At 42.8% G+C, this 22688-nt stretch overlaps 1 long non-coding RNA gene across 1 annotated transcript; it reads right to left on the minus strand.

The window, feature by feature from the left end:
• Nucleotides 1-566: 566 nt before the first annotated feature.
• On the minus strand, nt 567-18871 carry LOC142436114 (uncharacterized). Its single transcript, XR_012781786.1, has 3 exons — nt 18767-18871; nt 18429-18472; nt 567-711 (listed from the first exon to the last, which is right to left on the minus strand). It is a non-coding gene; the product is annotated as an uncharacterized LOC142436114 (long non-coding RNA).
• Nucleotides 18872-22688: the final 3817 nt, after the last annotated feature.

Genomic DNA, 22688 nt, shown 5'->3' on the forward strand with positions numbered 1-22688 from the left:
ATGTTGATCATAGATGCCTGTGGAGGTAACACCCTTCTGGATTCTTCCTGGTGACATGAATGTCCTACCCTGTAAGCACCTTCATGTCAAAAACAATGATTTTCATCTTAGAATGGTTTTAAATTATATCCCCCCCCCTTTATTCCTAGGTGTGATTGTTCAGGTAGAGCTGCTACAGACCAGTCATGAGTTGGGAAAGCTATGTGCAATGTCTCAAAGTGCTATGTCTAACTTTCAGGTCTGCAGATATCAAGTTTCTAGATCTATCAGGTTCTGGGAAACACAACCTGTGTTAGGTGGCAAAGAAGTCTTGTGATGAGAGTCTTAGCAACAACTCAGTTTTCACATATTGATACATTGAAACCACAACAGCTCAACCAGCTGGGTGTACTTTAACTGAACAATCTGAAACCTGAGGACAATGACATGTAAATGTAGGAAACTTACCAGGAGACACAGTGAAGGCTAAATGGTCAAACATCTCAAGCATCACAACACTAACTGGGCAGCAGAGGGAGCTCAGGGTACATGGGACACAATCTTTGCCACAGGAGCCGGTGCAGGGGATGCCAAGTTTGTTTCCTCTTGTGTCTGGAGTTTCTCAGTTCACCCACGTGGAGTACCTCTTCAAGGACACTTCAGCAACTACAGTTCTCATGTCTCTTATTTTCCTGAAGGGAAGATCCTAAAAATTAAAATTCCTTGTTCTTCCTGAGAAGACAGGGGAGAAAGAAATCACACTTGGGACAAGTTGAAATCAATCCCAGAAGGACCGATAATCTCTCTAGGCTGTTAAAATCTGACCTCCATGTGTTTCTCTCAACACAATCAGTTACTCTCCATCCTAATTCTTTTTTACCAGTTACTGTAGGTTGAAACTATATGTGTGTGAATCCCAGCCCAAATATCTCCTGTGAAGAGAAAACAAAAGCAAACCTGATTTTACCATTTCTGAAATAATTGACAGTTGCATGTATTTTTGAAACTTGGAGAAACTGACATTTTGAGATTCTTAATAAAGCATCAAAATGTCTCATAGTCATTAGAAATCATATAATGGCGCTTGCCCCAATCCCAACTATGTGGACTCTCCCCCTTCCCTTCCCCCCACCCCTAACTAAAGAAGGCAATTCAGAGAACAGAACTGAAGCTGAAGCTTGGGGACATGTGCATCTGTGATTAGAGCACACGGGAGAAGCGAAGAGGGTAGGATTGTGAGAAGAACACATCCTGACCCACTAATCCCCAAGGACGATATTACTGCTCATAGCAGATAAGGCACAGTGAGGATCATAGGGCCAGTCACACCACAAGACATGATGTCCCTAACTGAACCATATCACTATGGGGGACAACACTGGAGACTCAGGGTGGGACTTGTGTCTGATCAGACCCCATCACATTGGGTCAAAATACTAAGGGCATGCAACAGCAAGGGAAGCAAAGCAATGAAGTCCCCGGGGAATGCCAAAATTAGATGTTGGGGACAGTGTGACACAGCACCCCTTCAGACTCGACTTGAAAGCATTCCTAAAAGTCAAAAACCAGCCTGCAACGATTTATATGCATTTCTTGTTTTGTCACTGGCTATCTTTTTGTTGTTATTTCTGTTTGTTCGGTTGGTTTTGTCTTCCTCTGTTGTTTTGTTTGGCTTTGCCTTGTTTTTGTTCTTATTAATGTCTCTGCATGTCGATCTAGATAGAAGACTGGATAAACAATTCAGAGAAGATAAAACAGGACCAGTGGTCCCGGGGGGACATGGGAGAAGGAGAGGTGGGAGAATAGAAGGTGGGGGTGAGGGGATCAACCAACCCAAGGTCAAGTTAACAACAAATGAACTAAAATCGTTGGAGAGAAAGCATAGGATGCCTAGTGGGGATTAATCGAGGGCAAAGTCAGAGCGAGGAATTACTGAAACTCAAATTAAGACTGAACATGTTAGTGGGACAAGAGGAAAGTAAAAGGAAATGGAGGAAAAATTAGAAAGCAAAGGGCATTTACAGAGGTCTAAATATAGGCATATACCTATGTAAATATATTTATATGTAATGGCAGGGAAATAGATATGTTAGGTATTAAGGTTGAAGATGGAAACTGGACCTCAACTCAAATACTCCCCAAATGTAAGAACACTTTGTTCTAAAACCCTGCATTCTGTGATGCTCACTTTCCCAACACGATGGCGGTCGACAAATTGGGTGCATAAGCAAATGTGGTGAAGAAAGCTGATGGTTCATTGCTATCAAAAGATATAGTGGCTCTGGTCTTACTGGCTTGAAGATAAACAAACAGACATGTAGTTGAGAAGCAAAAATGGAAGAAGCACACCAGTCTGTGTGATCATGAAGTGTCCATGTGATCATGTATCAGGCATCAAAGACCCAGAACAAAAAAAAATTTTTTTAATCATATCCATGTGAATGAAGAAGTGTGTGCAGTGGAGACCCAAAGCCCATCTATAGACAATTGGAAATCCCCTTACATATGGGTCACAAGAAAGAGAAGAGTCAGTCAGAGTGTACTACAGCACCAATGAAACAGACAACTTTCCTCTAGTTCTTTAATGCTTCTCCCCCCACTATCATGACCTCAATTCTACCTTACAAATCTGACTAGACCAGAGCACGTACACTTCTACAGCTAAGATCTCACAACAAAAGGAATCCAGGACAGATAAAACCCTCAGGGCCAATAATGAGAATAGAGATACCAAGAGGATAATGGGAAGATGGGAGTAGAAAGGGGGCATCAATCACAAGGACTGACATATACCTCCCTCCCAGTGGGACAAACAATGGAAAAATGGGTGAAGGGAGACAGTGGAAAATGTAAAATAAAAATTTATAATTTATCAAGGTTCATGAAGGAAGAAGAGTGGGAGAGGGAGGGGGGAAATGAGGAGCTGATATCAAGGGCTCAGGTAGAAAGCAAACACTTCCAACATGATGATGGCAGCATATGTACAAATGAGCTTGACAATGGACGAATGCATGGATGGTGATATGAGCCATAAGAGCCCCCAATAAAAGTATTTAATAAAAAAGAAAGCATTAGTATTGTAAAGCATAATACCTAGATTTGGAGAACAAAATCAACTCCTTAACCATGGGAGACTTCCTCTAGTTTTAGGAAGATGCCCTGGAAACGTCCTGATGTGTTATGCAAATTCACGAACAGCATTGGCTTCTCTGGGAGATGTAGAGATCTTCAGCATTTAAAGAACATCTAAGTGTAACTTGATACCTTAAAATTCTTGGTGTGCAAAAGATTTGTGAAGGGAAGGCAAGCTTGATTAAGGCAAGACAAACCTGCAGGGAAGGAGCAAAACTCAAGAGCCACTGTCATATTCAGCTCTAGTGGACAATTAGGGAAGGTCTAGAAGGTGATGATGAGGGTTTTACTTTTAGCATATGAATTTCCTTTCCAAAAGATAATTTAAAACAGAATTAGACAAGGGAAGCTTGTGTCAGATTAAATATATATTTCTACGGGGAATATTTAACTGCATCAAGAAAAGAATAAGCACCACACAAAGGGGTGGGGAGGAGGTGGGCACATTTCAAGGAAGTGTCTCTAACTGTAGGTTGACATTTCCATTAAGTCAATTCTTTCTCATAACAACCCTATAGGATAGAAGAGGACTGCCCTTCTAGGCTTCTGCGTCTGTAAACCTTCATGGGTGTGGAGAGCATTCTTTCCCCTGCACAGCCATTGGAGATTTAAAATGATTGACCTTGCATTTAGCAGCCCATCGCATAATGAACTCCACACGCAGAGCTCTCCAAGATATCTAGAACATCCTTAGCTACTCTTGGAGTGACTCTCTTAGAAGTCATTCAACATTACTTATGACTATATAGGCAAAAGGTATGCAAATAGACATCTCCCCTGCTGATGAAAACCATCCAAGTCCCAACTCTGAAGTTCTTGGAGAGGTGCTCCAACTCTGGAATTCCCAGGTGCCAACATTCAGGACTGAACACATCAAGTCACCATGGAATCTGTATTGAGCTCAATTTTCCTTTTTGGAATTTCAAATGGTGCTTTGATGCAGATAAAGTGTGTATGAGGGGGCGTGAGTGAGAGGCAGTGAATATGTTATGATTTTCATCATCAGGATGTCGGTGTGTTTACAGGTGTCCAGTGTGAGGTGGAGCTATGGAATCTGAGGGAGACTTTAGGCAGCCTGAGGCTTCTCTGAGACTCTCCCCTGCTGTCTCTGCATTCACTGTCTGTGTGTATAATACACAGAGGGTCTGCCTAGGCCCAGAGAATGGGCGGAAGTGGGTTTCATACATTAATAGTGTTGGTAGGAAAAGCCACATAGATTCTCTGAAGGGCCAATTTACCATCTCCAGAGACAATAGTAAGATATACTATAACTTCAAATGGACAATCTGAAATTCGAGGACATAGCTCTGTAATTCTGTGCAAAAGACTCAACAGTGTGGTAGTTATATAATCTGGTGTAAATTTGGGACTTGAGAGGATAAAGAGGGAAGGGTTGGAGTCTGTCAATTGGATCATAGCCAATGACGCCTATGTGTGGGCATCTCGATCTCCTGAGAATTCTGGGAAATCCCATATTCCATCTTTGAGGGGAAGACACTCTTTCTAATCCCTGGGAGACACCCTACTGACAAGGGTGACCCCCTGTGAGACATCCCTGAGTAGAAGCCATGTGGATCTACCTCATGAAGCCCTGGGTGCTGGAGAATCCATGTAGAGCCCCCGTCAGCACTGAGAAACTTACAATGCCACTCGATCCAAAGACTTTCTGCCCACTTTCCTGTGATCATCTTGCATTCTGGATCATTGCGTGTACTTCATAAGTCTGAAGAGGAATTTATACATTGGTATCCGACATATGTGCAAATTATGGACTTATGGGCTTGGACCTAACTGGGGTTGAGATGCTTTCTTAATGTACAATTGCCCTTTATATTAAATCTCTTATACACAATATGCGTGTGTCTATGGATTTGTTTCTCTAATCTACCCAGACCAACGCATACAGTTAGGGGAAGTCAGAGTTAACCAAGACACGAATGTACTCTAGTGGAAGAGGTTAGGCTGCAGGGGCCCTCAGGACCCAGAGCACAGGTCTCAGACCGAGGAGCAGGTGCAGATGGAGCTTCACCACTGGCTTCCTGTTGTGTCTGGGGATTCTTCTCCTTCTCGGTATCCCTCAGGGAATCAGTGCATCTCCTCACATCTTTCTCAAACACTCACCCAATCTCCCTGTGACGATAGGATGATTTTGAACTTAGTTTCTGTTTCGTTTTCCCCTTGAATCGCGCCACATTTCCCATATAATTGGTAATTCCTACATCTAGGATGAATTCTGTTCACATCATCTGCTTCATCAAGCTCTTTATGCCTTGCATTCAATACCCCTCCTGTATTCCCTCCTTCCCTGGGACAACAGTCCCTGCTGTGCAAAGGATCTCACTTTATTAGCTTGTGTGTATATATATTTTTCTAGACAACATATTACAAGAACTTATCACCAGTAGCCCAATCCTATATCAAGTCGCCTGTCTCCATTCATCCAATCGGAGACTTTCTTCTCTGAGTTCATTCATTTTATTAATTCACAGCTCCTGTCTGCCCTTGTCCACCACAGACTGATTTTAGAGTCCGTTTTTTTTTCTCCAAAGGCTGTTTGTTTAATTCAGTAGTTGTGAATATTGATACAAGAGTGGGAAAAGGGAGACAAGACACATTTTATGCTTAGTCTCAAGGTACCTCCACAGAACTCACCTCCCTTCGTGCCCTATGTCCCCTTGTGCATGGGCTATACACGTCCTATTCTGCACAGGGCACCCACAGGTTCCCTTCAAGTTCTGTGGGTGGCTATGCCTCCACATATTATTGAGAGCAGAATATCCTTCTCTAGAGACATGACCAGGAACTGATTTTCCCTCAATTAGCAGTGTGACTGCTGTAGTTACGATCATGTATTTCTGAGTCGGACACACAGAGGGAAAGGTTGTGGGAACCCAGACACAAACACCAATACAGGGATATGGCTGGGCTCAGGGGTCACTGAAAGCCCACAGATAAAAGGGGCCCTCAGGGGAGAAATGTAGAGGAGCCTAAGAAGGATTAGTTAAATTAGGTACCTATTTCCTCTACCTGCAGAGAAAATGTCCCTACCACAGACCTCCACATTCTTGTAGCTCAGTGTATGTTCTTGTATGCACTTTATTTTTTGTGTGTGCTTTTGTGTGTGTTTTGTGTGTGCTAGCACATTGCCTTAAGATGTTATACAATGTGACAGAACTTGTAGTCTGTTCTGCATTTATTTTATTATTATAATTCTAGTATATTTTAGTGTGTCTTTGTGGTTTTTCTTAAGTAAATGCATGTGTATTTATTAATCTGAGGGTATTATATGAAGATTTGTTAGTTGTAGTAGATGTGCTAATTTGTTCACAATATGCATGTGTATGTTAATATGACTGTTAGAATACAAATGTCATTTTGTGGGTTTCCTGCTAGTGTGTGTTCACTCCAACTCATCTGGGCTCTTCATCAAACTTTATGAGCTCGCATCTCCTTGAATAATCTACTGAGTGTTAAGAAATGACTTAGGCTGGGGGAATCCATTAGAGGCCCATAGTAATATGCACAGCAGAGTGTGCTAATCAGTGAAACTTCTTTTTGAAGTGGACAATAAGAGACAGAGGGACATGAACAGCAAATCCTAGAGGTGAGCTGGTCAATGCAGAGACAGCCTTAACTAGGAAACAGGCCAAGGGGGATGCTTATTTTCTCCTCTCTGCAGCTCTTGTGTTTACAGATGGCAATGATAAAGCCTTTGTAAAAGGATGCATGCTATACTCAAAGAATGCCTAGTTGTAGTTAAATGGGTAATGCCAAGAGCCAAGGTGACGGCTGAAGCTTGAAGGTAAATGAGATGGATCAAGGAAAGAGATAACTTATCTTCCGTCATCTTTGCCCAGAGCATGAGGTTCAAGCTCTCTAAATAATGTTCAACTGATGACAAACAACACAAACTGTTGGAAAGGGCTTATTCACTTGTATTCTAGGATGTCCCATCCATAGACTTGGGCTTCTAGGAAGAGGGTGGATAGCTAGTGTGTGGGCATGAGCTTGTAGAACATGCTCCACCAGGAGGCTGAAGGGGTAGGAAGACAAAATGAGTGTGGAGGGAAGAGGCTGTGCTGCGATCAAGTGGGGAGGCATTAGCCTGAGTGGCTACTTGGATATCATTACCATTGGCCTTTTGCAAGCACCAGTGAGTTTCTAAGGCAAGGAGGTGTGAAGTGGCAGTTATCTGACAGAGGTGTAGGTTAGTGCCCCTATAAAACTAATCTGCAAATCAGCCTACTAGAGAAATACACATTTCATAAAATTTCTCCTACCCACTCATCATGCATATGTGGAATATAAGGCTCACCATTCCCCTATGTTATAAGTCCAGGTTCCAATTTCAGAGCTCTGGGGCAGGCAGGTTGAAGAACAAGGTTGGATTCTAGGACCCTTGTTGAAGGCCATAAAGACTCAGCCTTGAAACGGCTGAGAAGTCTCAAGACCTATGTGTCACTGTTTGCTGATTTCTTCTGTGAGTTTACATTTAGAACAGACTGTTAAGAACAAGAACGTGTGCAAGCTCTGGGAAAATAGGTCACAAGAGTTGCTATGTGTACCAAATATGCTTGCTTAACAATGAGATAATTAACCCCAGGTTGTTTCTGCATGGTTAAAAGGAGTATGAAAAATAAACGCGAGGCTTCAGTATTCACTATTGCCCTCCCAATAAATTCTGTCTCACTCCCTCTTTCAGGACTGTTCAACTCATTGGCTGGCTTGGACAAGAGTGGCGCCCAAACCAGGGACACTGAAAACGGGGGACAAAGTGAAGGACACCGTGGATTACAAAGGTGTACACAAAGAGATTGGTGGTGACGTGAGTAGCTATTGGGAGAAAAATGGGGCAAGGAAATAGCAAACAGATTTTTGTAAATATTTTTCAAGATATGTTAAAAGCTAGAGGAGCAAAAGTAAGCTACCAAAGAATAGAGAAGTTTTTAGATTTTGTGGTTAAGGTATGTCCTTGGTTTCCTGAGGAAGGGACTGTAAATATTGAAACTTGGCAAAAAGTAGGGAAATGGTTAAAAGATCACTACACCACTAATGGACATAGAAGGTTCCCATAGACACGTTTAGCTTATGGGATTTAGTTAGGGATAGCCTGTACCACAGGCATGAGGGACTCCAGCCTGAACACCAATTTGCATGCTCAAACAAAAGTGAAAGTAAACTTCCTTCTGCGCCTCTGCCTCCTCCTCAACCACTGAAGTCACTGAAAAGTTAACTGGAGGGCTTTGAAAGCAAGGATGAGGAACCCCTTGACCCAGGCGATGTGGAGCCCTTAGAGGACAAGGTGGCACATTATCATGATGAGGATTTGGGTATTTTCGCTGCCTCCGAGGCACTTCAACCTGAGAATCAAAACCTGGTGCAAGATACTCAGAAGTCCTGCCCAGATTAAACAAAGGTGGTAGGCTGGGAGGAAGCTTATGCATCATTAGCAGCAAAGATGAGGGAAATGCAAGTCAAGTTAATAGAAAAGCACTCTGAGATAGAGTCCCATGAATGGGTGCCAAAATTTAATGGGGCCAAGGTATTTCAGAGGCTTCAGAGTGCATTCAGTGAAAGGAATCCTTTTCTAGAAGACTTGCCAGTTGCAGCACTGGTTGTGACTGGGGCTCCAGGAAAGGATCTATGCTTAGTGCTGCCGCACATGCAGCAAAACAAGGAGAGGCTATAGGGGAGTTCAGTATGCAGTTCCCTGTAACTGAGTGACAGGATGCCCAGGGTAATCTGATGAGAGATCATACTCCTATTCCTTTCAAACAGCTAAAAGAATTCAAGGTTGCTTGTGACCAATATGTCCCGAGTACCCTTTTACTCAATCTTTATTAGATACACTTTCCATCGCGGTACTTGCCCTCACAGAATGGAAACAATTGGCTTTTGAAAATGCCAGGCAGTGCTGAGACCTTTTAGAAAAAAGGGCAACATGTCCAAATATATCAGACTATGCTCAGACATTGGACCTTTCTTTACTCAGGGGCTTGCGACAGCAGCTGCTTTGTAAGGAAAAACAGTAAAGGAGGGTTAATAATACTATGGAACTTATGGGAGCCTTGCAGGCTGGGCTCCCTTCCCCCTCTGCTATTCCAGCCAATACATATGAGATCATTTTAGATTTAAAAGATTGTTTTTATACCATGCCCTTGGATCCAAATGATTGTAAAAGATTTGCCTTTAGCGTCCCTTCCACCAACTTCAAAGAGCCTATGAAGAGATCTCATTGGCTTGTTTTGCCTCAAGGGTTGGCCCCGAACCGGTATTAATATGGGGACGAGGGCATGTTTGTGTTTTTACGCAGGATGCTGATGGAGCACGGTGGCTGCCTGAAGAGTTGGTGCGGTTTGCAAACCATGCGGATGGTAATTTGCCTCGGTGTGTTTCTGAGGACATTGCTCAGTGAGCAGTATAGGCTTCTGTTCCTGATTTACCCTTCTTAAATCCTCCTGTCTGGGAAGGTCCGGAAATCAAGGTGTGAGTTAATGACTCATGCCCTCCCTGTACAAAGTGAAGGAAATGTAATCTCACCCACTCCGCAGTCTTTTTCCCCTTGTGGACTAGAGACTCAAAAGAATAAAAGCATATTGTAGAGATTGTGTCTCACGGACAAACCCATCAGGTATAATATCTCAAAGGAATTATATATCATAGCTTGGTCTCGCAACCAGGACAATACTAAAAAAAAACACTGCTGAATGGGAAAGGGGGCTGTCTGTAGGACTTTGGTGGTCAGACTCGGGTTTTCCACAAATTCAATGGTGGAAAATAGGGGCTGCTTTAGTGGACACGAAGCTTATGGGCCCTTCCTCCAGACCGCAGAGAAACGTTACTGCCTGCGTACCATCGCCTTATGTACTTTTGGCAGGGAATATTACTATAGATCATGATGATTCTAAGTTTAACATGTCTTGTAATAATTGTAATTTGTCTACTTTTATTACCTGGTCCCTTGAAGATATTATCATCGCCATTTTGTATCAATCTTCTTTTTTTATGCTACCAGTGAATATTACTGGGGCTTGGTGTTCAGAAAGAGGGTTACAGGTATTAGAAGAGATTGAAAAGCATTAACCAGACTCATGTGCTTTGTAGGTTTGCTTATAGCAAGTATTTTACATATACTAAGTTTAGGTGCTACTGCTACTACTGCAGCAATTGTACTTTCACAAATCATACAAACTGCCCACTGTGTAAATGAATTATCCAAAAATGTGACTACTGTGTTGGGAACTCAAGAAGATATAGACAGGAAGTTAGAACAAAAAGTTAATGCTCTTTATGACATGGTCATGTATTTAGGAGATGAGGTGCAAGGGCTTAAGGCCAGGTCTAGTCTACAGTGCCATGCTGTACGTATATGGATCTGTGTTACACCTAAATAGTACAATAACAGTCAGTATAGCTGGATTAAAGTGAAGAACCATCTTCAAGGTACATAGCACAATACTAATGAGTCTTTAGATTTATTACAACTCCATCAAAAAATATTAGCCATAAAATATGCTAAGTCTCTTGATTTTGATGCCGCTAAACTTGCTGAGGATTGGCTCCAGCACTTTTGAGTTGCTTTCCCTTCATTAGGAAATCTCAGAGGCCTACCTCACATGCTTATGTCTCTAGTCAGAGCGGGAGTGTGTGTATTGTTGATCTCATGCATACTCCCTATGATACTGCACAGGGTTATGGTTGAATTATTGGACTTAAGAACAAAGCTTCATGAAGTACACCTGTGCACTTTGCCCCCTCCCCAAACAGGGGTGTAAGACGGAGGCTGGTTAGTCAGAGATGCGTAAGATGGAGTCTGAGTTTCCCAAACTAACACGGGTCATAGTCACCAATAGGACTGTGACTGATGACAGGTAAGGGTGATTTGAGGACTCCACAACCTAAGACAGGCACAGTCAGTTGCCGACATTTTGAGTAAAGACACCTTCAGTAAATAGAAAAGGGGGAGATGTTGAAGGCCATTAAGACTCAGCCTTGAAAGGACAGAATTCTCATGACCTATGTATCATTGTGTGATTTCTTCTGCGACTTTATGTTTAGAATAGACACTTAAAAACAAGAACAAGGAAGTATGCAAATGTATCAAATGTAGTTGCTTAACAATGAGATAATTAACCCCGGTTGTATCTGCATGGATAAAAAAATATGTAAAATAAACTCCAGGCTTCAGTATTCCCTGTTGCCCTCCCAATACTTTTTGTCTCTCCTTTTTCCTTAATCATCACTCCCCCTTTCAGGACTGTTTGACTAGTCGGCTGGCTCTGACAGCCTCTCATTTATCAAAATTCTTAATCTAAAGCTTGAGTAAATTTTAACTCCTTCCAGAAAATTGGTTAGCTTATGGAAAAAAGACCAAACAAAAACCCTGAATACTGAAAATAATAGTCAAGAGATCAATAGTTACACTGTATTAGCTAAATCTGCTGAACTATGCCTCTTTAGAGTATTGAAAGGAAAAGATATTACCTCGAGGACTCGGTTCACCTGACCAAAACATGCTATTGTCAATTGATTTCATGTGCATTTGAAAGATGGACAAAGGAAGGCTGAGGAACAATGAATGCATTAGAATTGTGGTTCTGGTCAAGAATATCTCACTTACCATGGACAGGCAAAGGACAAACAAGTCTGTCTTGGAAGAAGTAATGACAGAGTGCTACTTAGAGGTAAGGATGGTGAGAGTTCATATTATATACTTTGGACATATTATCAGAAAACATCATTCCTTGAAAAGGATATTCTGTTTGCAAAAGACGAAGGGCAGTGAAAAACATGAATCCCTCTACTAAATGGATTAACAAAGTGACTGCGACAATTTGTTCACCCTCACATCACGGCCCACCAAACCCCAAGCATGATATTCTTGCTCAAATTGGCCAATGCACAGAGAGGACCATAGGCCCAGCCACACCACAAGACACAACATCCCTCAATGACCCATAGCACTATGAGGGACAACACTAGTGGCACAGTGTGGGAAATGTGCTCGATCTGACTCCACCACACTGGGGCAAAATGCTAAGGGCATGCAACAGAGCAGCAAGGGGAGCAAAGCAATGAAGTGCCCGGGAAATTAAAAAATAGAGTGTGTGGCCAAGGCATGGTACCACATCAAACTCAACCGATAGTAAAATACTCTTAATGGTCAAAAAACAAACCTGGGACGATTTCTAGTCTTTTCTCTTTTTCTCCAATAGTTGTTTTTTGTTTGTTTTGCTCTGTCTTGTGTTTGTGCTTACTATTGTCTTTGCATGTCTATCTAGATAAGATAGGCAAGATAAACACACCAGAGGAGAAAACAATGGGGCTGATGGTTCTGGGGGGGATACAGGAGACGGGGAAGCGGGGGAAAGGAAGTGGTTGTTAACCTGGGGTCAAGGACACAAGTAATCTAAAATCCTAAAATCGATGTCGAAGATACTCTGGGATGCCTGGTAGGGCGTGATCAAGGGCAATGTAATGAGAGGAATTACTGAAAACTGATGAATGCCAAACATGATAGTGGGACAAGAGGAAAGTAAAAGGAAATAGAGGAAAGTACTAGGAGACAAAGGGCATTTATAAATTTCTAAATACAGTCATTTGCATATTTAAATATATATGATGAAATGGAAATAAATCTATGTACATATATTTAAATGTTAAGTATTAAGGTAGCAGACGGACATTGGACCTCTATTCCAGTACTCCCTCAATGAAAGGAGACTTTGCTCTAATAACCTGGCATTCTGTGATGCTCAGCTTCCTGACACAATCAATTAAGACAAAATGGTGCAGAAAGTTGATGCTGTCTGCCTATCAAAATAATAGCATCTGGGGTCCCAAAGGTCATCTAGCTGAGAAGCAACAAACTCCACATGGAAGAAGCACACAAACCCGTGTGATCATGAGGTATCAATAGGATCAGGGATCAGGCATCAGAGACACAAAACAAAAAATCCTATCAATGTCAAAGAGGGGGAGTATGGAATGAGACATACAGTCCATCTGTAGGCAAGTGGACACCCCCTTACAGAAGGGTATTTTATAAACTAAACCAGGACACTTGTAAATATATATACATATATATGTATATATATTTATGTGCTGTATACATCTATTATATATATTATATATAATCATGATATATAAAATCATTCTATATAATATATATAATCATTATATATTATTATGTATTATATATAATGGATAGACATATAAAGCACAAAAGAATATAGCAGCTAATTAGTCCACACAGCTGTACAAAGTGCTCAGTTCATCTCACTTCCATGAAACATTTAAAATACTGGAAATCCTTCAACTCATGAGAGCCCCTGGGTCCAAGGTCAAGGAAGCAGACAGGTGAGTCTTATGTAGGGCAATGCAGGCAGTGTGGACACAGGAAGCAAACAGAAGGTCAGGTCATCAACAGTCAGCAAGACAATAGGATCCAACAGTCCCAAGCTCAAGTGATGTATAAACCAGCAACATGATGAACCACTTCTCGAAGGAATCTCAAGTTCTAGTGACATGATCCACAGGTTGGCAGTCCCACTGTTAGTGTAGCTCACAAGTTGGGGCAGAGAACTAGCAGGCACACCCTGATCTGAACAGAAGGGAGCAAGAGAGAGAGAGAGAGAGAGAGAGGCAGGATTTGCCTAGCCATTTATCTATTTGCCCTCCAATCAAACTGCAACATTATTAATACAATGTTCCTATTGCCCAAGTTGGCACAATAAACCAACCTATCAGAAAAGGTGAAAGGATGAGAAGAGCCAGTTAGGGTGCAGTATAGCACCAATGAAACATACAACTTTTCTCTACATCTTTAGTGCTCCCTCCCCCCCCACCCCCCCCTCCCCGCCCCACTATCATGAACCCAAACCTACCATACAATTCTGGCTAGACTAGAGAAAGCACATGGTTACCGATAAGAGCTAGAAACACAGGGAATCAAGGGCAGATAAAACCCAGCAGGACCGATAATCAGAGTAGCAATACCAGGGGGGTAAGTAGTAGGTGGGGGGTGAAGGAGGAAATAAACACAATGATCTACATATAACTCCTTCTCAGGAATGGACAACAGAAAAGGGGTGGAAGGGAGACATCGGTCAATATAAGACACGAAAAAGCAATAAAAACATAAATTATCATGGCTTCATGAGGGAGGAAAAAAACGAGGAGCTGATACCAAGGGCTCAAGTATAAAGAAAATTTTTAAAAAACAATTGATAGCAACATATGTACAAATGTGCTTAACACAATGGATGTATGCATGGATTGTAATACAAGCTGTATAAGCCCCTAATAAAATGAGTTAAAATAAATTAATTAATTAAATTTTAAAAAACATACATTCATCCTCAATTGTGAGGATGGCACAGGAGAGTGCAGTGCTTTGTTGTTGTGCAATGGGTCCCTGTGAAATCGAATTGACTCAATGACAGCTGACATAACAGTCTCAGAATCCACAAATATGCATCCAGCACAAACACAAAGACATTAGTGTGTGTTTACATAAGGTATTATTTCTCTCATTAAAAAAGGGAAGAGGTTTCTTCAGTTAATAAAATTGGAACAAACAAGGTGACAACGAAATCACTGAGGCACTCCTACCCCTCATTAATCCATTCTTTTGGTGAGCTGAAGGCAGTTCTCTAAGGGCCTCACAGCATGCCAGATGGCAGAGTATTTTCACAAACATGAGCTCTAGTCTAAGGGCAGCACAGTCACTAAGTTGTTTTTTTTTTTTTTTTACAAACCCTTGTGTGGAGGGCTGACTTTCAATAGATCGCAGCGAGGGAGCTGCTCTGCTATGTACAAAACCCCGACCCAGAAGCAGGTCGTCTACGAATGGTTTAGCACCAGGCTCCCCACGAACGTGCGGTGCGTGACGGGCGATGGGGCGGCCGCCTTTCCGGCCGCGACCCGTTTCCCGGGACGTGGGGCACTCTGTACCAGACCCCGGTTCCGAAGCACAGCGGGGGCAAGCGCGTGGCCCGCCGAGGCGGATGCGCTCGTGGCCCGCCTGCCGGCGGGGACGGCAGAGCACCAGCTATCCGAGGCCAACCGAGGCTCCGCGGCGCTGCCGTATCGTTCCTCCTGGGCGGGATTCTGACTTAGAGGCGTTCAGTCATAATCCCACAGATGGTAGCTTCGCCCCATTGGCTCCCCAGCCAAGCACATTCACCAAAGTCACTAAGTTTTGAGTAGCTATTTGTCTTTCAAGGAAACTGTGAATCATGTAGTCCTGTACACTGAGGGTTCAGCTGGAAGATCAGAGATCTAGCAGAGCAAGAGACTGACAATAGTTAACTCACTGGATTTCAGTATGTTTAGAAGGTCTATAATCAATTGAATCAAAATAAAATGTCATGAGAAACTTCCAGCCTAACTGTATGATACATGAAAACTAAAAATTTTGGCAGAGTATTCACAAAAGATGAATAAACACTTTTTTTTTACTGTTTTGTTGTTTAAGTTCAACTTATTGGGTTCCAACACAACAATAGTTTTGAGAGAGTACTTAGTAACACCATCTCTGAGACCAGAAGTAACCTGAGACCAATGTCAGATAATGATACTTTAAGAAAACTGTAGACCAGTGTTGATAAGGGATCTGAATGAAAAAGTTACATTAAAAGCAGGAAACTGAGACAGATAATATATTAAAATAAGTATGTATCATGATTAATTCTAATTCATCCCAGAACTGAATTAACACAAGAAAATAAACACTCAGATATGTCTACTGATGGGGGGGAAAGTCAATTATCTAAATAGACACAGAATACATACTAAACAAAGTCAAAAGCTTTTCACGTTAAAAACAACTACAAATCTAACATGAAATAGGTCAAATCCAATATGCTAATACACATTCATGAAAAAAACTGCAAATTTCACATGTAGAAGAGGAAAAAATTCACACTACCTCAGAATCAGCATAAACATACGTGTCCATTTCCACCACTCATATTAAAAATGTACTAGCTAGATTAATCAGAAAAAAAGAATTAATAAAAGGAAGAAAAACTTCCAGAAACAAATGAAAATTCCTTCTTCATCATAAATTGATGATTTCATATAAAAAGATGCCAAATAGGTGATAAATGCTATAGCTAGTAAATGTAAAAAAGTTGTAGGCTACATTTCAACACTCAAAAATAATTTGGTACTTAAATCCCTAGTGATTAACTGCTAATCTCCAACTCCCAAACTATTAACTCTTATATATTAAGATGCTGACTATCTTTCCAACACACCGATACCCTCCTAAAACACAAGAGGAGGAGGAGGTGATGCTGTTTGCTAGCGAATAGTGAGCTGGCCAGCCCGGCTGCAGGGCTAAAATGGGCACAAACAGGAATAGCGGATTTATATACGCACTTGGCAGGTAGCACACATATTTCCGAACAAGACTACTGGTCGACCTCCTTAGTGGTGATCCAAAAGGATACTACAAAAACGTGTGCATGGTACACACACATGCACATATGTACACACAAAAATCATGTAAGTAAAATAATAGAATTGAAAATAGACATTTTGTGAAACATTTTGAAACAATGATAAGATCTAAGAAACTAAAATGGAATCCAACTCAACTATTTAAAAGTTTGTGAGAACAGGAGGGAGAGCCTGGGGACCCCAGGGTTGGAGAGCGCCGACAGTGGGCCAGGGATCCAACTGGCATGCTGACACACAGTGCACAATGTGAGCATCTCCAACGTGTTTTCCTAATAGGATCTACCAGTCGACCACCTACGTAGTGTCTAGAAAAACAATTAAGTCCCCACTCAGTGGCTGGTATACCCACCTTGTCGGGCAGGGGGCAGCCTGGGAATCCAGATTAGGGGCCATCAGGGTGTGTGGAAGCTGCTCCAATCTCTCTCTTTCTCCTCCTTCCGCTCCTCTGTCCTCCCTCCTCTCTCCTCTAACCCAGCCCTTCTCTCTCCACCCCCATCTTACAGGGGAGATCAGATCAAATCATTCCAACATTGAAGGATTAAAAAGTGACATCACTATGAACACTTAGCCACCACAAGCCAGTTATCCCTGTGGTAACTTTTCCAGCAATTCCTGCTGAAAACCCAAAAGGTCAGAGGAATCTGGAGGTCCTGCTTTCACAGTCTATATTCCTGAAAATCAAGATCCAGCAAGCTTTAGCCCTTCTGCTCCAGGGGAGGTTTCTGTCCTCCCTCAGCTCACCTTAAGACACCTACATTACCTTTGCCAGGTGTACTGTCCCAGTCAAACAACCCACTTGACCCTGATAAGTCCATGGAGACTCTAGCTAAGGCTCAGAGGGAGCACTGTAAGAAATGCCAGTGCAGCAGCAGAGGCTTACTCTTGTGTATGTGCACAAGGTGCTCCAGTAAGTCCCCTTGGACTTCAGCATCTCATTCAGGGCCATGGACATCGTGCACTCGTTGATCGACAACTGTGGGCTCATCGCCTACCAGGCATCTCAACTGGCACATTCCAAACTGCTCCACCATCAAAGCCTGGGACATCCTGGCAACTGTGCGCCTGCTGTTGCCCTGCAGGCAGGCTGGCCAGCTCTCGCTGCACTCTGGTAAAGTAAATTGTCCTTCAGCCTCACAACGTTCATAACCCAAGGGCCCATTTCAGGGTCACTTCCATTTTCATCCCCAAAATAGAAGTCAAGTACTTTAGCATTACTTTTTTTTGTTTCTTTGTTTCAGTTTGTTTTTTTGATTCTTCTGTGCATAGTTTAGTTAGATTGCTTTTGTGATGGAGAACTTTCTTTTTTTCTTTAACACTTTTTGGGGCACTGAATCCACATATCCCACAAATTCCCACAATTCCATAGTTCAGCCATCTTAAGCACTGCAAAATCATTACCACAATCGATTTCATATTGTCTATTTTCCCACCATGATTCAATCGCCTTTAAAAAGGCTTATTAGTCACTTTCAGTTCTAGTGTTCAGTCCCCTCAATCCTTCATTCTTAGTCCCCAACTCCGCCAGCCACCCACCCCGACCCCACCCAGACATCCTTACAAACCATCGCATGTTATTTCATCTCCAGATATCCACTCCTTCTGTGCTTCACAAACTGAACCCAACAGAAGCAATAAAGAATACCAAGGAAAGGAAATGGGAATGGTTTAAAAAACCATAGTAATATATAGATAGAATTCTAAACAAGGGGTTAAGAAAAAAAAGGGCCGTGACCAATATTTTAAAGCCAGGGAAGACGTTTCTGTCACGAACTCAGCAAGAAATCTTGTGCCTAGAACAGACTCTGATCGGGTCCAGAGGGAGGTCAGCAGAACAAGACCCCGGGGCTCACCTTTGAGCTGAGGAGGTGCAAGGAGTCTCGGGGAGCAGGCATCGCTGTGTGGAAGGAAACAAGGGAGGGGGGTTAGGAAACTCACAAAGCAACAAATCTGGGAACCCGGACCCCAAAACCCCAGCCGTGATCCCCTTTCTCCAACAGGGACTCCCACCATGAACCCCACCCAATCCGAAAGCGGGGAAATAGGACTGGCCTTAGGGACACCCGCCCACCTCTCACCAAGAGAAGCACTGGCAGGGTTCCTGGGGGAGAGAAAGGGCGCTTGCACCCTAGTCAGCTGGACTAAAATAGCCTCCGCCCACATACATGTCCCGGAGCCCAGAGCCTCCCACCTGGGAGCGCCGGCAACAGGGTGCTCAGGCTGTGGGCGCTTCTCTGGCACCCCAAGCAGAGTACCGACAGTGGAATCCTTGCAGTGAGTTGCAGTTCAGAATAAGACACCGCCACTTCCGGCCCTGTCTGGGCGTGACCCGGGGTGGGAGGAGCTGGCGGGGTCAGAGAGGGGTAGGGGTCTGCCTTCACTTCCTCTCAAGGCAGCTCTTTCCCCGCCCAGCTCTTTCCCCGCCCATTTCTGCTGAGATGCCAGCACAGGCGCCTGGTGAGGGGGTGGGCGGGGCCTGGCCGGCTTGGGGCGGGGCTTGGGGAGGAGCCAGAGAGGAGAGAGGCGGTCCACGCCAAAGGGCCCACACCTGTGGCTGAAACTCCAGCAGCAAAGACTCAGATAACAATGGCTGAGGCACCAGTAATTTGGCCCTTTGCAGAGGGAGTGCATGGGTGACATGGTTGAGATAGAACCATGTACATTGGGTGTGGATGTGCATCCTCCTAACAAACTGGAAACACCCAACCCCCCAACTCTGCCAAAGTGTTAATGGGGCTGAAGCAAGAACTGAGGGTCCCTGCTTAACATATGAGTTCAAACAGTTACCGTACCATGGGCTCAGAAGATAAAGGGGGGCCTGGCCTCTATCACTTTCTGTTTATAAGGACAGGACTCCCTCATATGCAAATTATCTTTCAGGCACTAGGGTACAATTTCACCCTTGGGGTGGGAAAACTATCAGTTCTCTTCAGACAGGGCTGTGGGTCTCTTGGGAAACAGAGCTGTGGTCTAAAGATGCTATTGCTGTGTGTTCTGCTGTGCCTGGTGACAGTTCCCCAAGGTGAGAGATTCAGATATCCGACCTGGGTCTATGGAGATAGTTATGACTTCAAGTGACTGACATGGAATATTTTTTTTTTAATTTGCAGGCGTCCTGTCCCAGGTGCAGCTTCAGGAGTCGGGTCCAGGATTGGTGAAGCCCTCCCAGAAGCTGTCCCTCACCTGCATTGTCTCTGGTTTCTCCATAACAAGCAATGGTTACTGTTGGAGCTGGATCCGCCAGACCTCGGGGAAGGGGCTGCAGTGGATGGGGTGCATAGATTATGGTGGTAATACAGGTTATAACCCGTCCTTCCAAAGCCGACTCTCCATCACCAGAGACACATCGAAGAATCAGTTCTCCCGGCAGCTGAGCTCCGTGACCGCTGAGGACACGGCCATGTATTACTGTGCAAGGAGCACAGTGAGGGGAAGTCAGTGTGAGCCCAGACACAAACCTCCCCTGCAGGGAAGACACTGGGCAGCAGGGGGCGCAGAGAACCCAGCCTTAGACAGGCACAGATGGATGACAGGGAGGATTTCCTGTTGGAATTAGGGCTTTCTCACTTAACTCTTAGCCTCCTCTGGCACAGGTTTTCATTTTGCCATCTTTTTATCTATTTTACATTGGGATGCAAAGTTCAATGTCAGTAGTTTGAAATCACCAGCTCCTCCAAGCGAGAAAGATGAGGCTGTTTGCTCCTCCAAAAGATTAACAGTGTCTGACACCCTACGGAGCAGTTCTACTCTGTCCTAGAATCACTGTGATTCGGGATTCAACGGCGCCAATGGCTTATAGTTATCGAATTTCTGAATTTGCATCTTGTTTTGTTTATTTATGTCCATTAATTTGTTTTCTGTGTATTCTGCATTGTGTTTAATCATACTTCATATTATTATCAGGAATTGTTCTATTTTTAAAAATTGTTCTATTTTTTCCATCATCCTGGTCTCCACAAAACTTCATATATCGTATTCTCATTTTAATTATATCATCCTTTTCTGTGACATCTTTTATATTATTTTAAAAATCTTTATTAACATGTTAATGGTTTTCCTTTTAAATATATTTTTCCTGATTGTGCTTCAATTTACAAGGTTCTTTTATAAAAATAACCTTATTCTCCCTTCAAGTTGAATTACTCCCCTTCTTGTGTACTGCACACATATAACTGTTGATTTCTGTTAAACCAGTGTCGTAAGTCACTGACAAAAGCTCAGCTCACACACTGGCTCTGTGTGCAACAGTAGTTTGCTCACAGAGAAGAGACAGAGCCGGCTCACCATCAGAGTAGGCAGCAGTCCTCACAGCCAGTGGTTTCACTCTGTGGCCAGTGCAGGGAGGGAGGTTTGCAAGCATCCCTCCTTTGTGCTGCAGTTGAAGAACAGCAAACATAGAGAAATAAGGCTGTGCTGTGAGCTGAAATCTCCTTGAAGGCAGGGAGTAGGTGTTTTTTGTTGTTTCTTGCTGTATTCAATATCATGCATATGACAAGCAGTTTGCGTGTTCAGCATGAGCCACAGGGCGTGTTGCAGGACACCAGCTACTAAAGAGTGCTTTTGGATCCAGAATATCCTGAGAAAGGCAGTCAACTGACAAGATCCTCACATTGCAGTAGCCAGACTGACACATCCGAAGCACACCTAGGTCTGTTATGGATTCCGAGGAAGGGTTGCTGGCTGCACTTGGACTGCCTGCTTCCTCAATTTAAATTCTTATTGGAGTTTATCTCATGTATTTTGTCATTGGGGGATAGCATTCTTGAATTTCAGCGATATGTTTTTCTTTTTGATGGTAGATGAAAGCCAGAATTGATTAACATAAAGAGACAGCAAGTAGAATAAGGGTTTCTGGGACTACAGTGGAGTGGTGGTGGTGGTGGAATAAAGGGAGATGGTGCCACTAGTTGAGAAAGGAAGATGATGTTTTCAAGCTAATTGGGGTAGCAGTTGTATAATACTGCTTGATGCACTTGAACTACGGATGGATATGACAACTGCATTTGCTCCCAATAAAACAGTTTTGGAGGAAAAGTGAGACAATAAATAAAATATTAAATAAAGAATATTTATTCCATTGCTAACACTTTTTATAAATTCAAATTTCTGGCTTATATCATAATCTCTTTTCTGATTGAATATTTTAGCTAGTCTTTTGAAATGTTGTACCAGCAACACTCTCCATCAGTTTCTAATTGTGAGTAAAAAATGAAAACTATGTCATATTCTAAGTTATTTTTATCATATATGTGCTACAAAATAATATTTTCAACATTCTTCTCATACATAATTCAATGGAGAGGTACATAGTTTATTGTGCCAACCTGGCCGATAAACACTTATGGGGTCAATTGAAGGGCCGAGGGATAAATGGCTTGGTGAGCCTCGCCTTTCTAGTTCTAGGGTCACTTGTTTTCTGATGGTCAGACAAGGGTGCAGCTGCCTTAGACAGTTCCCTGCTTCATCTGGCAAGGCTCACTTCCTGCAAGAACATCCCTTAAGAGAAGCTGCATGGACCTACCCCCATGAAGCCCTGAGTGCTAGAGCAGCTGAGGGGTGACCCTGCCTGTGCTGAGATGCTTACACATTCTCTTACTTGGCTTTCTTCCTGTCATCGGCCTCATTGTGCATGTTTTGTGAGATGGAAGAAGACTTTGTGGATTGGTGTTGGGCATATGGGCTAATGTTGGAGTTGTGGGCTTGGGTACCACTGAGTTAGGATGTTTTCTTGATGTGCACTTAACCTTTATATAAAACTCTCTTATACATATGAGTTTCTGTGGATCATTTATCTAATGTACCCAGACTAACACAAATGGCATTAGATTATTATTGTGTTCAACAATTACCAACAGCTGCAAAATTCCCTCCCAAACGCATCACAGAAACCCATAAAAAGAATTCTCACTTGACAATTTCTTCCTTAACATGGAATAAATAACTCTATAACTCTCTTGCTTGAATTACTTTGAATAGAAATCTGCTTTACGTATGGTTCCTATTTCTGTGGACAGAATGAACCCTAACCTCTGTTTAATACTTTGATTGTCTTTCAGGCAAATGTCTTTCTTGATTGATATTTTATTGTGGCATATATCTCATAACAATATCTA

The sequence above is a fragment of the Tenrec ecaudatus genome, unplaced genomic scaffold (genome assembly GCF_050624435.1).
Source record: "Tenrec ecaudatus isolate mTenEca1 unplaced genomic scaffold, mTenEca1.hap1 Scaffold_1524, whole genome shotgun sequence".
NCBI lineage: Eukaryota > Metazoa > Chordata > Mammalia > Afrosoricida > Tenrecidae > Tenrec > Tenrec ecaudatus.